Source organism: Musca autumnalis, unplaced genomic scaffold (assembly GCF_047663935.1).
Source record: "Musca autumnalis isolate F117 unplaced genomic scaffold, ASM4766393v1 scaffold_3, whole genome shotgun sequence".
Classification (NCBI taxonomy): Eukaryota; Metazoa; Arthropoda; class Insecta; order Diptera; family Muscidae; genus Musca; species Musca autumnalis.
Window position 1 is genome coordinate 28,908,809 of NW_027411866.1, and position 15,175 is coordinate 28,923,983.

Below are 15,175 nucleotides of genomic sequence, written 5' to 3' on the forward strand. Positions count from 1 at the left end.
AAAATGTTCATTGGTGAATTTTTTTTTATAGAAAAATGTTCATTGGTGAACTTTTTCTATAGAAAAATGTTCATTGGTGAACTTTTTCTATAGAAAAATGTTCATTGGTGAACTTTTTCTATAGAAAAATGTTTATTGGTGAAATTGTTCTAAAGAAAAATGTTCATTTGTGAATTCTTTCTGTAGAAAAATGTTCATCGGTGAAATCTTTCTGTAGAAAAATTTTACTATAGAACAAATTTTATTGGTGAACTTTTCCTATAAAAAATGTTCATTGCTGAACCTTATCTGTAGAAAAATGCTCATTGGCAAACTTTTCCGTTGGAAATTTTTTTTCTTTGTTAAACTTTTTCTACAGGAAAATGAAAATTTTCTCAACCTTTTCTCTCGAAATATGACACCACTGTTCTTTTTTTTCTATAGAATAATGATAATTGATGATCTCTTTCTAAAGAAAAATAATTGGTGATATTTTTCCATAGAAAATTGTTGATTGATGATAATTTTCTGTAATAAGTTTATTATTGGAAAACTATTTTCAATGAAAGAATTTTCACGAACATTTTCCATAGAAAATTGTGGCACTTTTTCATAGAACATATTTCACTAATGATTTTTTTCCATAGAAAAATCAAACATGCTGAACTTTTTTTATAAAAACTGTCGAATAATGACCTTTCTTCTTAGGAATGGCCATTGGCGGAATTTTTCCCTGAAATGTAAACTTTCTTAAAAATGAATTGTTCTCGAATGGAATTTATGTTTTTGTTTAAAAGCCAACAAAGATTGTTAAGGTGCGAACTTTGTCTCCAGCTCTGCGGTATACCTTATGATTCAGATAAAATTCTCCAATTATGTTTCAAGATAAGATAACAAAATTTTCTTCTCGCGGCAATCTTTCGTTTTGCTGTATGATTTTAGTATTAAGCGTAGAACTTACCTTGTGTTTTTCTGCTGTCAAATGTTGAGTTCTATTTTTAGATTCTGCAGAAAATTGAACATTTAAAATTAATTTTGTTGCCAGTTATTTAACTTTTGTTTATCTTTCACTTTTGTTATGTTAATTTTTTTTATTAATCTCGTTTTTTATTCTTGTTATTTTGTCACTTTTGTGAAGTTTTCAATTTCATATTTTAATAAAATTCTTATCACCCACATAAAAGAAAGGCGTTTGCAAAGTAGGTTCTTCTACCATTCAAATTAAAATTTCTTCGCAACGATAAGCTACGCACTACACCGCATTCTTTATGTTTTTCTTTAAATCCACAAAGTAGAGCTCTTCGGTGGCATGTGTGTGAAACTTGGTCAAACGTCACGTTACAACTGAACCAGAACCGTAACAATTTTTCAGATATTCGCGAATAGCATTTGCTGAAACGACCAAAGCGTCAACCACATTTAACCACCATTCCGCCCTCTTTCGTAGGCAATCGAATGTGAGTGAGCATTCTGCTGATAACAACTCTAATTTACCGGAGTATTTTTGCGTTCTTTATTGCCTTTGCATGGTGAAGGTGTCTTGAAAACACGAAGTGTGTACAGAGGTGATAACAATTAGCAAACGGATGCGTTTTGTAGTAATTTTGACCGACTTTCTTTAAGTCTGTGGGTGTGTTCGCCAGGAAATAGGTTTTAAGGATTTCTATTGGGGTATGGTAAGAATGATTCCATTTTCAGGGTGGGCCTTTCGTGATTTTCCACACTAAGCAATTATGATTGGAAATAATGAATTGATTTTATTGAGATTGCAAGAAGAGGGTGGGACGAAAAAAGATAAAAGGAAAATTAAGGCAAGTGGCAGTTAATTGTTCAGGATAATTTAGATAATGGGCAAAGCAATTCAGTAAAATGTCGGAAATGAAATTTTGTTATAGAAAGTTTCACTCAAATAATGTGTAAAGAAAAATCCAAGCAAGGAAGAAGTATAGAAAACGTCACCAATGAACATTTTTCTATGGAAAAACTTCACCAATGAAGATTTTTTAATGGAAAAACTTCACCAATGAAGATTTTTCTATGGAAAAACTTCACCAATGAAAATTTTTCTATGGAAAAACTTCACCAATGAAGATTTTTCTATAGAAAAACTTCACCAATGAGGATTTTTCTATAGAAAAACTTCACCAATGAATATTTTTCTATAGAAAAACTTCACCAATGACGATTTTTCTATAGAAAAACTTCACCAATGAAGATTTTTCTATAGAAAAACTTCACCAATGAAGATTTTTCTATAGAAAAACTTCACCAATGAAGATTTTTCTATAGAAAAACTTCACCAATGAAGATTTTTCTATAGAAAAACTTCACCAATGAAGATTTTTCTATAGAAAAACTTCACCAATGAAGATTTTTCTATAGAAAAACTTCACCAATGAAGATTTTTCTATAGAAAAACTTCACCAATGAAGATTTTTCTATAGAAAAACTTCACCAATGAAGATTTTTCTGTAGAAGAACTTCACAAATGAAGATTTTTCTATAGAAAAACTTCATCAATGAAGATTTTTCTATAGATAAACTTCACCAAAGAAGACTTTTCTATAGAAAAACTTCACCAATGAAGATTTTTCTGTAGAAAAACTTCACCAAAGAAGATTTTTCTGTAGAAGAACTTCACAAATGAAGATTTTTCTATAGAAAAACTTCATCAATGAAGATTTTTCTATAGATAAACTTCACCAAAGAAGACTTTTCTATAGAAAAACTTCACCAAAGAAGATTTTTCTATAGAAAAACTTCACCAAAGATGATTTTTCTATAGAAAAACTTCACCAATGAAGATTTTTCTGTAGAAACACTTCACCAATTTAGATTTTTCCAAAGAAAAACTTCACCAATTAAGTTTTTTCTATAGAAAAACTTCACCAATGAAGATTTTTCGATAGAAAAACTTCACCAATGAAAATTTTTCTATAGAAAAACTTCACCAATGAAGATTTGTCTATAGAAAAACTTCACCAATGAAGATTTTTCTATAGAAAGACTTCACCAATGAAGATTTTTCTATAGAAAAACTTCATCAATGAAGATTCTTCTATAGAAAAACTTCACCAATGGAGATTTTTCTGTAGAAAAATTTACCAATGAAGATTTTTCTGTAGAAAAACTTCACCCATGAAGATTCTTCCATAGAAAAACTTCATCAAAGAAGATTTTTCTATAGAAAAACTTCATCAAAGAAGATTTTTCTATAGAAAAACTTCACCGATGAAGATTTTTCTGTAGAAAAAATTCACCAATGAAGATTTTTCTGTAGAAAAACTTCACCAATGAAGATTTTTCTGTAGAAAAACTTCATTAATGAAGATTTTTCTGTAGAAAAACTTCACCAATGAAGATTTTTCTATAGAAAAACTTCACCAATGGAAATTTTTCTATAGGAAAACTTCAACAATGAACATTTTTCTATAGGAAAACTTCACCAATGAAAATTTTTCTATAGGAAAACTTCACCAATGAAAATTTTTCTATAGAAGAACTTCACCAATGGAGATTTTTCTGTAGAAAAACTTCACCAATGAAGATTTTTCCATAGAAAAACTTCACCAATGAAGATTTGTCTTTAGAAAAACGTCACCAATGAAGATTTTTCTATAGAAAAACTTCACCAATGAAGATTTTTCTATAGTAAAACTTCACCAATGAAGATTTTTCTAAAGAATAGCTTCACCAATGAAGATTTTTGTATAGAAAAAGTTCACCAATTTAGATTTTTCTATAGAAAAACTTCACCAATGAAGATTTTTCTGTAGAAAAACTTCACCAATGAAGATTTTTCTGTAGAAAAACTTCACCAATGAAGATTTTTCTATAGAAAAACTTCACCAATGGAAAATTTTCTATAGGAAAACTTCAACAATGAAAATTTTTCTATAGGAAAACTTCACCAATGAAAATTTTTCTATAGAAATACTCCATTAATGAATACTTTTCTACGGAAAAACGTCACCAATGAAAAATTTTCTATAGAAAAACTTCACCAATGAAGATTTTTCTACAGAAAAACTTCACCAATGAAGATTTTTCTATAGAAATACTCCACCAATGAATACTTTTCTACGGAAAAACTTCACAAATGAAGATATTTCTATAGAAAAAACTTCACCAATGACTATATTTCTTTAGATAACTTCACCATTGAATACTTTTCTATGGAAAAACTTCACCAATGAAGATTTTTCTATAGAAAAACTTCACCAATGAAGATTTTTCTGTAGAAAAACTTCACCAAAGAAGATTTTTCTGTAGAAAAACTTCACCAAAGAAGATTTTTCTGTAGAAAAACTTCACCAAAGAAGATTTTTCTGTAGAAAAACTTCACCAAAGAAGATTTTTCTACCGAAAAAATTAGCAATTATATTTTTTAACAGAAAAACTTCCCCAACGAAATGCCAACAACGAACATTTGATTAGAAGATTTTTACATACGAATTTTGCCGTAGTTTTGGAACCTCTGCATAAACGCAAGTATTTTCTAATATACCAAATTTAATTAAATTTCTGGCTACTTTGCCAAAATACACACACAACTCAACATCTCTGTGGCTCCAACCAATACGGCAGTTGTTACGTTTGTTTTTAATTTTTATTGTAGCCACTCTCTTTGCTTTTATTTTAGTTTATCTTATCAAAAGACGTCATTCCGTATGGTTTTGCACGTTTATTTTCTTTGCGTTTTGCCTGCTTCATGTTTCACTGTTAGCATTGGTGTTGAAAAGTTGTGAAAGGAAATAGATTGTCCACTGAATACCATTACAAATCTACGCACTTCATCTAAATTGACGGACTGCTTCCTTTGAGTGTATCGATTAGAATGTAGTGTTCGGAGTATTAGTTTCGTTTCAATTGAACGTCTGCCTTGATTGCGCTTTAAACTTAAACTGATGTGCAATATTCTAAGATATTATTAATTTATAATTAAGTTATTTTGCTTGGGGGTGTTAATTTTTATTTAATTTAAAAAAAAAGTTATTTAAGAACCACGCAACGATCTCTTTGTTTCATACTTTTTTGTTCCTGACGTGTGGGATTTGAAACATTCAACAGCAATGCAATCATAACATAACAATTGGCATCATCTTTGATTTGTTCGAAGATATACCCTACAGAAGTGATGGTTTTCTATGGAAAAACGTTAATGTGTGAATTTTTTCTATAAAAAATATTAATTGGAGAATTTTTTCTATAGAAAAATTTTAATTGGTGAATTTTTTCTATAGAAAAATATTAATTGGTGAATTTTTTCTATAGAAAAATGTTCACTGTTGAACATTTTCTATAGAAAAATGTTCGTTGCTCAACTTTTTCTATAAAAAAATGTTCCTTGGGGAATTTTTCTATATAAACATGAACATTTTCTATAGAAAAATGATCAGTGGTGATTTTTTTATAGAAATGATCATTAGTGAACTTTTTCTACAGAAAATGTTAGTTGGTAAAATGTTTTCTATAGAAAAATGTTCATCGTTGAGATTTTTCTATTGAAAAATATTCATGGGTAAACTTTTTATATGGAAAATGTTCACAGGTGAACTTTTTCTATAGAAAAACTGGACTTTTTCTATAGAAAAAGGTATCCAACCGAACTTTTTCTATAGAAAAAGGTACCCAACTGAACTTTTTCTATAGAAAAATGTACCCAACTGAACTTTTATATAGAAAAATGTTCCCAACTAAACTTTTTCTATAGAAAAATGTTCCCAACTGAACTTTTTCTATAGAAAAATGTTCCTGCCCGAACTTTTTATACACAAACTTTTCTATAGATAAATGTTCCTGAACGAACTTTTTCTACAGAAAAAAATTCCTGACCGAACTTTTTCTATAGAAAAAGGTACCCAACTAAACTTTTTGTATAGAAAAATGTTCCCAACTAAACTTTTTCTATAGAAAAATGTTCCCAACTGAACTTTTTCTATAGAAAAAGGTACCAACTGAAATTTTTCTATTGAAGAAGGTACCCAACTAAAATTTTTCTATTGAAGAAGGTACCCAACTAAACTTTTTCTATAGAAAAAGGTACCCAACTGAACTTTTTCTATAGAAAAAGGTACCCAACTGAACTTTTTCTATAGAAAAAGGTACCCAACTGAACTTTTTCTATAGAAAAAGGTACCCAACTGAACTTTTTCTATAGAAAAAGGTACCCAACTGAACTTTTTCTATAGAAAAATGTTCCCAACTAAACTTTTTCTATAGAAAAATGTTCCCAACTAAACTTTTTCTATAGAAAAATGTTCCCAACTAAACTTTTTCTATAGAAAAATGTTCCCAACTGAACTTTTTCTATAGAAAAAGGTACCCAACTGAACTTTTTCTATAGAAAAGGTACCCAACTGAACTTTTTCTATAGAAAAAGGTACCCAACTGAACTTTTTCTATAGAAAATGTTCTCGACTGAATTGTTTCTTTAGAACAATGTTCTCGACTGAACTTTTTCTATAGAAAAATGTTCATTGGTGAACTTTGTGTACAGAAAAATGTTCCTGACCGAATTTTTCTACACAAACTTTCCTATAGATAAAAGTTCCTGAATGAACGATTTTCTACAGAAAAAATTTCCTGACCGAACTTTTTCTATAGAAAAAGGTACCCAACTAAACTTTTCCTATAGAAAAATGTTCCCAACTGAACTTTTTCTATAGAAAAAGGTACCAACTGAAATTTTTCTATAGAAAAAGGTACCCAACTAAACTTTTTCTATAGAAAAATGTTCCCAACTAAACTTTTTCTATAGAAAAATGTTCCCAACTAAACTTTTTCAATAGAAAAATGTTCCCAACTGAACTTTTTCTATAGAAAAAGGTACCAACTGAAATGTTTCTATAGAAAAAGGTACCCAACTAAACTTTTTCTATAGAAAAAGGTACCCAACTAAACTTTTTCTATAGAAAAAGGTACCCAACTAAACTTTTTCTATTGAAAAATGTTCCCAACTAAACTTTTTCTATAGAAAAATGTTCCCAACTAAACTTTTTCTATAGAAAAATGTTCCCAACTAAACTTTTTCTATAGAAAAATGTTCCCAACTGAAATTTTTCTATAGAAAAAGGTACCCAACTGAACTTTTTCTATAGAAAAATGTTCTCGACTGAATTGTTTCTTTAGAACACTGTTCTCGACTGAACTTTTTCTATAGAAAAATGTTCATTGGTGAACTTTGTCTACAGAAAAATGTTCATTGGTAACTTTTTCTATGGAAAAATGTTCATTGGTGAACGTTTTCAATAGAAACATTTTTATTAGTGAACTTTTTCCATAGAAAAATTTTCATTGGTGAAGTTATCCTATGGAAAAATCTTCATTGGTGAAGTTATTCTATTTAAAAATTTTCATTGGTGAAGTTTTTCCATAGAAAAATCTTCATTGGTGAAGTTTTTCTATAGAAAAATCGTCATTGGTGAAGTTTTTTTTATAGCAAAATCTTCATTGGTGAAGTTGTTATATAGAAAAATCTTCATTGGTGAAGTTATTCTATAGAACAAATTTCATTGGTGAAGTTTTTCCATAGAAAAATCATCATTGGTGAAGTGTTTCTATATAAATATCGTCATTGGTGAAGTTTTTCTATAGACAAATCGTCATTGGTGAAGTTTTTCTATAGCAAAATCTTAATTGGTGAATATTTTCTATAGAAAAATGTTCATTGGTGGACGTTTTCTAAAGAAACATTTTCATTAGTGAACTTTTTCGATAGAAAAATATTCATTTGTGAAGTTGTTCTATTGAAAAATTTTCATTGGTGAAGTTTTTTATAGCAAAATCTTCAAATTTCATTGGTTAAATTTTTCCATAGAAAAATCTTCATTGGTGAAGTTTTTCTATAGAAACATTTTCTTTGGTGAAATTTTTCTATAGAAAAATGTTCATTGGTGAAGCTTTTCTATAGAAAGACGTTCATTGGTGATGTTTTCTATAGAAAAATTTTCATTAGAGAACTTTTTCTATAGAAAAATATTCATTGGTGAAGTTTTTCTATAGAAAAATCTTTATTGGCGAAGTTTTTCTATATAAAAATCTTCTGTGGTAAAGTTTTTCTGTAGAAAAATCTTTATTTGTTAAGTTTTACTATAGAACAATCTACATTGGGGAACATTTCAATGGCAAAATGTTAATTGATGTACTTTTGCTGTAGAAAAGTTCCGTTGGAGAACTTTTTCCATAAAAAATTTTAATTGATGAACTTATTCTATAGAAAAATGTCTTTGGTGAACTTTTTCTATAGCAAATGTATTTGGTGAACTTTTTCTATAGAAAAATGTTCATTGGTGAACTTTTTCTATAGAAACATTTTCTTTGGTGAGCATTTTCTATAGAAAAATTTTCATTGGTGAGCTTTTTCTATAGAAAAATCTTCATTGGTGAAGTTATTCTTTGGAAAAATCTTCATTTGTGAAGTTATTCCATAGAAAAACCTTCATTGGTGAAGATTTTCTATAGAAAAATCGCCATTGGTGAAGTTTTTCCATAGAAAAATATTCATTGGTGAAGTTTTTCAAGGAAACATGTTCATGGGCAAATTTTTCTATATGTTCATTGGTGCACTTTTTCTTGTTATTCATTGTTGAAATTTTTCTCTTTTTATTTGAAATTTAGGGTACTTCCACTTGTCTATTACCCTGCCTAATATCTTCTTCTCAATTGCTTCTGCACTGAGTTCTTCATTTAATGTTCTTTTCTGTTTCTGTCATATTTAGGGAGTGCTGTCGGTTGTTTTTGTTTCTTACCATAATTGATTTTCACTACCAAGTTTGTAATAAAAGAATGCCGACCCGGACGCATTACCTCATCATGCCAACAACGGAAACCTCTCCTAAAATCCATTAATTTTACAAGAAAAAAATCAATGCCAACAAAAATCCAAGTTAACAAATTGGCAAACGATAATCCGCCAAACAATTTAAAGAATTCATTAAAAGATAAGGCAAACAAAAATTATCAATAAATTTTGTGACAAATAGTTTAAAGCGGCCAAGAAAGCATTGACCAAGTGTTATGGCCATAGGCCATAAACACTAGAAGGGCATTAAACAAAGTGTTAAGAGTTTGTTATGGCGTTTTTTGTTAATTTGTTTACTTTGAAACCTCTTGCTGCTGCTGCTGCTCTGCTACCACCCAGACAGCTGCATGATAGTTCGGAAAGTCACCAACACTTCAGCATTGTTGTAATAAAAGGCGCCCAGACTTTTGTCTATTTGCTTAACGTTATTGCCCGATACTCAAACTCTAGCTGATGCTATCGTATACTGAATCTACAATACAGAGTGTAAATTTGCTTAAGATAACGATTTGTAATGGAAGCAAACACTGGAACGTAAAAAAACAATCAATGATGTCAATAACACTTGTAGAACAACAGACAATAAATTAAAAGACGTTACACAAAAGGCCCTAAGGTTTGAGATTACTCATAAGGCATACATCAATTTCTATTTTGGAAAACTGTTCTATAAGGAAATTTGCAACTTCTATCTCGCAGCGTTAAAACTCAATATGCAGTCCAATTGCATCTTTATCGCACACGTAATTAGAATTAAACAGTCTGTTAAAAACACGAGACGAAATTTTCAAAATCAAGGTTAAGGTAAATATAGATTTGAAATTTGGAAGCTTTACCAAAAGAGAAACAAACACAAACAAAACAAGCTAGCGAATACATCTTAATAACAATGTTTATCAATGTCGTCTTTAATGTGACTTTCCGTCAGTCAATCAAGTACCGCAACAGAGGAGAGGAGGAGAAGAATTGCTGTAATTTCTATTTAATCTAACCTAATTTCAAAATTGTGCATCATACAAAAAACTAAAAGCACGTACCATTTATCTTGCACTAGAGAATGCAAAACAAAACAAAAACCACGACAACAGAATTGCGCTTAAACAATGTTATTTGTAATGAAATAAACAAGTTGGAAGTGGGCATTAGCTCCAAAACATTGTATCTCCATATTACTGTGGCAATAATTGCAGAGCGTACCTCACCGTTTCAACTAGTAAGAAGCAAGGAATGGAAGAGAACTCTTAATGTGGCACAAAAACTTCAGTAACTGACAATTTGGGAATATTTTACCTTTAGAAAAACATCCATACGGTTTTTTTTCTATAAAATATTCAACAATCAAAAATTTTTCTATAAAAAAATTCACCTTCAAAGGATTTTTTATGAAAGCACCCCACTAATGAATATTTTTCTATAGAAAAAGTTCACCAATGGACATTTTTCTATTGAAAAAGTTCACCAATGAATATTTTTTTCTATAGAAAAAGTTCACCGATGAACATTTTTCTGTAGAAAAAGTTCACCGATGAACATTTTTCTGTAGAAAAAGTTCACCGATGAACATTTTTCTGTAGAAAAAGTTCACCAATGAACATTTTTCTGTAGAAAAAGGTATTAATGAAAATTTTTCTATAGAAAAAGTTGACTAATGAATATTTGTCTATGGACAAAGTTCACCAATGAACATTTTTCTATAGAAAAAGTTAACCAATGAACATTTTTCTATAGAAAAAGTTAACCAATGAACATTTTTCTATAGAAAAAGTTCACCAATAAACATTTTTCTATAGAAAAATGTTAACCAATGAACATTTTTCTATAGAAAAAGTTTAGCAATGAACATTTTTTTATTAAAAAAGTTCAGCAATGAACATTTTTCTATAGAAAACGTTCACCAATTAACATTTTTCTATAGAAAACGTTCACCAATGAACATTTTTCTATAGAAAAAGTTCACGAATGAACATTTTTCTATAGAAAAAGTTCACCAATGAACATTTTTCTATAGAAAAAGTTCACCAATGAACATTTTTCTATAGAAAAAGTTCACCAATGAACATTTTTCTATAGAAAAAGTTTACCAATTAAAAATTTTTTATAGAAAAATTCACTAAATGAAAAAACAAAATGAATGAACAGTTTTCTATAGAAACATTCACCAATGAACATTTTTCTATAGAAAAAGTTCGGTCAGGAACATGTTTCTATAGAAAAAGTTCGCTCAGGAACATTTTTCTCTGGAAAAAGTTCGGTCAGGAACATTTTTCTCTGGAAAAAGTTCGGTTAGGAACATTTATCTATAGACAAAGTTAGGTCAGGAACATTTTTCTATAGAAAAAGTTCGGTCAGGAACATTTTTCTATAGAAAAAGTTCGGTCAGGAACATTTTTCTATAGAAAAAGTTCGGTCAGGAACATGTTTCTTTAGAAAAAGTTCGGTCAGGAATATGTTTCTTTAGAAAAAGTTCGGTCAGGAACATGTTTCTTTAGAAAAAGTTCGGTCAGGAACATGTTTCTATAGAAAAAGTTCGGTCAGGAACATGTTCCTATAGAAAAAGTTCGGTCAGGAACATGTTTCTATAGAAAAAGTTCGGTCAGGAACATGTTTCTATAGAAAAAGTTCTGTCAGGAACATTTTTCTATGGAAAAAGTTCGGTCAGGAACATTTTTCTATAGACAAAGTTAGGTCAGGAACAGTTGGGAACATTTTTCTATAGAAGAAGTTCAGTTGGGAACATTTTTGTATAGAAAAAGTTCAGTTGGGAACATTTTTCTACAGAAAAAGCTCAGTTGGGAACATTTTTCTATAGAAAATGTTCAGTTGGGAACATTTTTCTATAGAAAAAGTTCAGTTGGAAACATTTTTCTAGAGGAAAAGTTCAGCCGGGAACATTTTTCTATGGAAAAAGTTCAATTGGGAACATTTTTCTATAAATAAAGTTCAGTTGGCAACATTTTTCTATAAATAAAGTTCAGTTGGCAACATTTTTCCATAGAAAAAGTTCAGTTGGCAACATTTTTCTATAGAAAAAGTTCAGTTGGGAACCTTTTTCTATAGAAAAAGTTCAGTTCTGTCAGGAACATTTTTCTATAGAAGAAGTTCAGTTGGGAACATTTTTCTATAGAAAAAGTTCAGTTGGGAACATTTTTCTATAGAAAAAGTTCAGTTGGGAACATTTTTCTATAGAAAAAGTTCTGTCAGGAACATTTTTCTATAGAAAAAGTTCAGTTGGGAACATTTTTCTATAGACAAAGTTCAGTTGGGAACATTTTTCTATAGAAAAAGTTCAGTTGGGAACATTTTTCTATAGAAAAAGTTCAGTTGGGAACATTTTTCTATAGAAAAAGTTCAGTTGGGAACATTTTTCTATAGAAAAAGTTCAGTTGGGAACATTTTTGTATAGAAGAAGTTCAGTTGGGAACATTTTTCTATAGAAAAAGTTCAGTTGGGAACATTTTTGTATAGAAAAAGTTCAGTTGGGAACATTTTTCTACAGAAAAAGCTCAGTTGGGAACATTTTTCTATAGAAAATGTTCAGATGGGAACATTTTTCTATAGAAAAAGTTCAGTTGGAAACATTTTTCTAGAGGAAAAGTTCAGCCGGGAACATTTTTTTATGGAAAAAGTTCAATTGGGAACATTTTTCTATAAATAAAGTTCAGTTGGCAACATTTTTCTATAAATAAAGTTCAGTTGGCAACATTTTTCCATAGAAAAAGTTCAGTGGGGAACATTTTTTAATGGAAAAAGTTCAGTTGGGAACATTTTTCTATAGAAAAAGTTCAGTTGGGAACATTTTTCTATAGAAAAAGTTCAGTTGGGAACATTTTTCTATAGAAAAAGTTCAGTTGGGAACATTTTTCTATAGAAAAAGTTCAGTTGGGAACATTTTTCTATAGAAAAAGTTCAGTTGGGAACATTTTTCTATAGAAAAAATTCAGTTGGGAACATTTTTCTATAGAAAAAGTTCAGCTGCGAACATTTTTCTATAGAGTAAGGTCACCCGGGAACACTTTTCTATAGAAAAAGGTCAGCTTGGGACATTTTTCTATAGAAAAAGTTCAGTTGGGAACATTTTTCTATAGAAAAAGATCAGTTGGGAACATTTTTCTATAGAAAAAGTTCAGTTGGGAACATTTTTCTATAGAAAAAGTTCAGTTGGGAACATTTTTCTAGAAAAAGTTCAGTTGGGAACCTTTTTCTATAGAAAAAGTTCAGTTGGGAACCTTTTTCTATAGAAAAAGTTCAGTTGGGAACCTTTTTCTATAGAAAAAGTTCAGTTGGGAACCTTTTTCTATAGAAAAAGTTCAGTTGGGAACCTTTTTCTATAGAAAAAGTTCAGTTGGGAACCTTTTTCTATAGAAAAAGTTCAGTTGGGAACCTTTTTCTATACAAAAAGTTTAGTTGGGAACATTTTTCTATAGAAAAAGTTCAGTTGGGAACATTTTTCTATAGAAAAAGTTCAGTTGGGAACATTTTTCTATAGAAAAAGTTTAGTTGGAAACATTTTTCTAGAGGAAAAGTTCAGCCGGGAACATTTTTCTATGGAAAAAGTTCAATTGGGAACATTTTTCTATAAATAAAGTTCAGTTGGCAACATTTTTCTATAGAAAAAGTTCAGTTGGGAACATTTTTCTATAGAAAAAGTTCAGTTGGGAACATTTTTCTATAGAAAAAGTTCAGTTGGGAACATTTTTCTATTGAAAAAGTTCAGTTGGGAACATTTTTCTATTGAAAAAGTTCAGTTGGGAACATTTTTCTATAGAAAAAGTTCAGTTGGGAACATTTTTGTATAGAAAAAGTTCGTTTGGGAACATTTTTCTATAGAAAAAGTTCAGTTGGGAACATTTTTCTATAGAAAAAGTTCAGTTGGGAACATTTTTCTATAGAAAAAGTTCAGTTGGGAACATTTTTCTATAGAAAAAGTTCAGTTGGGAACATTTTTCTATAGAAAAAGTTCAGTTGGGAACATTTTTCTATAGAAAAAGTTCAGTTGGGAACATTTTTCTATAGAAAAAGTTCAGTTGGGAACATTTTTCTATAGAAATAGTTCAGTTGGGAACGTTTTTCTATAGAAAAATTTCGGTCAGAAACATTTTTCTATTGAAAAAGTCAGTTTTTCGAGTGTATTTGATTTTTGTAATAAAACACAAATAACAACTCGATTGCAATTCTAGGTTAGTTTATCTTGCAGTTCACTTTTTGCCCCATTATTACCATTTACTTTGCTATCTATTGGCCCGTTTTGTGGTTCACTGCAAATATTTTGTGTGTGTTTGTGTCATGCCGCTCAGTTTTAAAACGAACTAGTGTTGTATTGAAAATTTTCCCTCTGACATGGCATATTTGTTAAACATTCAATGGAGTTATTACAATTATTATTGGAAATCATTTTCTTTGGGCTTTGTTTGAAATTATCTTTGATATTCGATCTGGATTTTTGTAAATTTGTATTGTTGAAAATGAGGTTTTATGCAAACCTTTAAAATCACCTTAAACTTAACATTGCAATGAAGGCCTAATAATCAATGAGTGAATGAATAATTTGTATTCAAAGTATATGCTTTGGGGCAATATTGGAAATTAAACTGCATTTATTGCCAAGAAATAAGCGGTTTATTTGGCCAAATTGTCTGCCAAGCTGGTAATGGAAATTTAATTGCAGTCGTAATAAAAGGTAAAAGGTATTAATAATGACCTTTGGTTTTGAAGAAATACAAATTTCAAAACTTTCTAAATATAATGGGCAAAAATGCTAGAGTATCTCCAAAGTATTTTGAATGAATGCAGGGTAGCTTAAGAGAGAGTTTGTTTTGTAAATAACCACAATTTGGTTACTTTAGATGTAGTAGCTTTATTAAATATCTTTTTAGTCACACAACCACGTTTCATATCTTAACCAAATCCCTTGGTCTCCTAATTGAATTATTCATCTACGCCCATAGTTTATATTTAAATTCCTAATGATCCTTACTGTCACCAGCTTGACACCTTTTTTAAGGCCACCTATGACAATTATGATTATTATTTTAGCTAATAAACCTCATCCCTCCACAAAAAATCTTGTTATCAAGCTAATATCTTTAACAGCTCATTTATCTTCCGCTTCGCTGCCAAACTTTATGTGAGGGAGGAGGCATTAAGGAATGTTTTACATAAATTGTGTGGGTGGCGGCGTCGGTTTTTGTTGTTAAACAAAGGTATGAAATGTATATTTTATTCCATCTATCTTTCTGCTGTCTTTCTAAATTGAAAACTATTCACATCAAGTTATTTGAATGTGTGAAATTTAATACACCATATCAGAAAAAAAAATTCAAATCCAACGGAACCGTGACAAATTTGGATATTTATATATTTTAAATTTATGAATGTAGCTGTACTCAGAATACA

General features: G+C 29.7%; 1 protein-coding gene across 6 annotated transcripts in view; it reads right to left on the reverse strand.

Moving 5' to 3' along the window:
* LOC141399541 (uncharacterized) overlaps positions 1–15,175 on the reverse strand; it is a 229,560-nt gene that overhangs the window by 35,419 nt on the left and 178,966 nt on the right. The window contains exons 1-2 of one of the 6 annotated variants that reach the window (XM_073978515.1): positions 4,772–4,895; positions 941–1,106 (exon numbers count right to left, since the gene is read on the reverse strand). The exons of 3 other annotated variants lie outside the window; for them this stretch is intronic. The gene's annotated coding sequence lies outside the window, so the exon portion shown is untranslated. Of the gene's footprint in view, positions 1–940; positions 1,145–4,771; positions 4,896–15,175 lie in introns of those variants that run through there. 2 more of the 6 variants (XM_073978516.1, XM_073978514.1) reach the window with 2 other exon arrangements.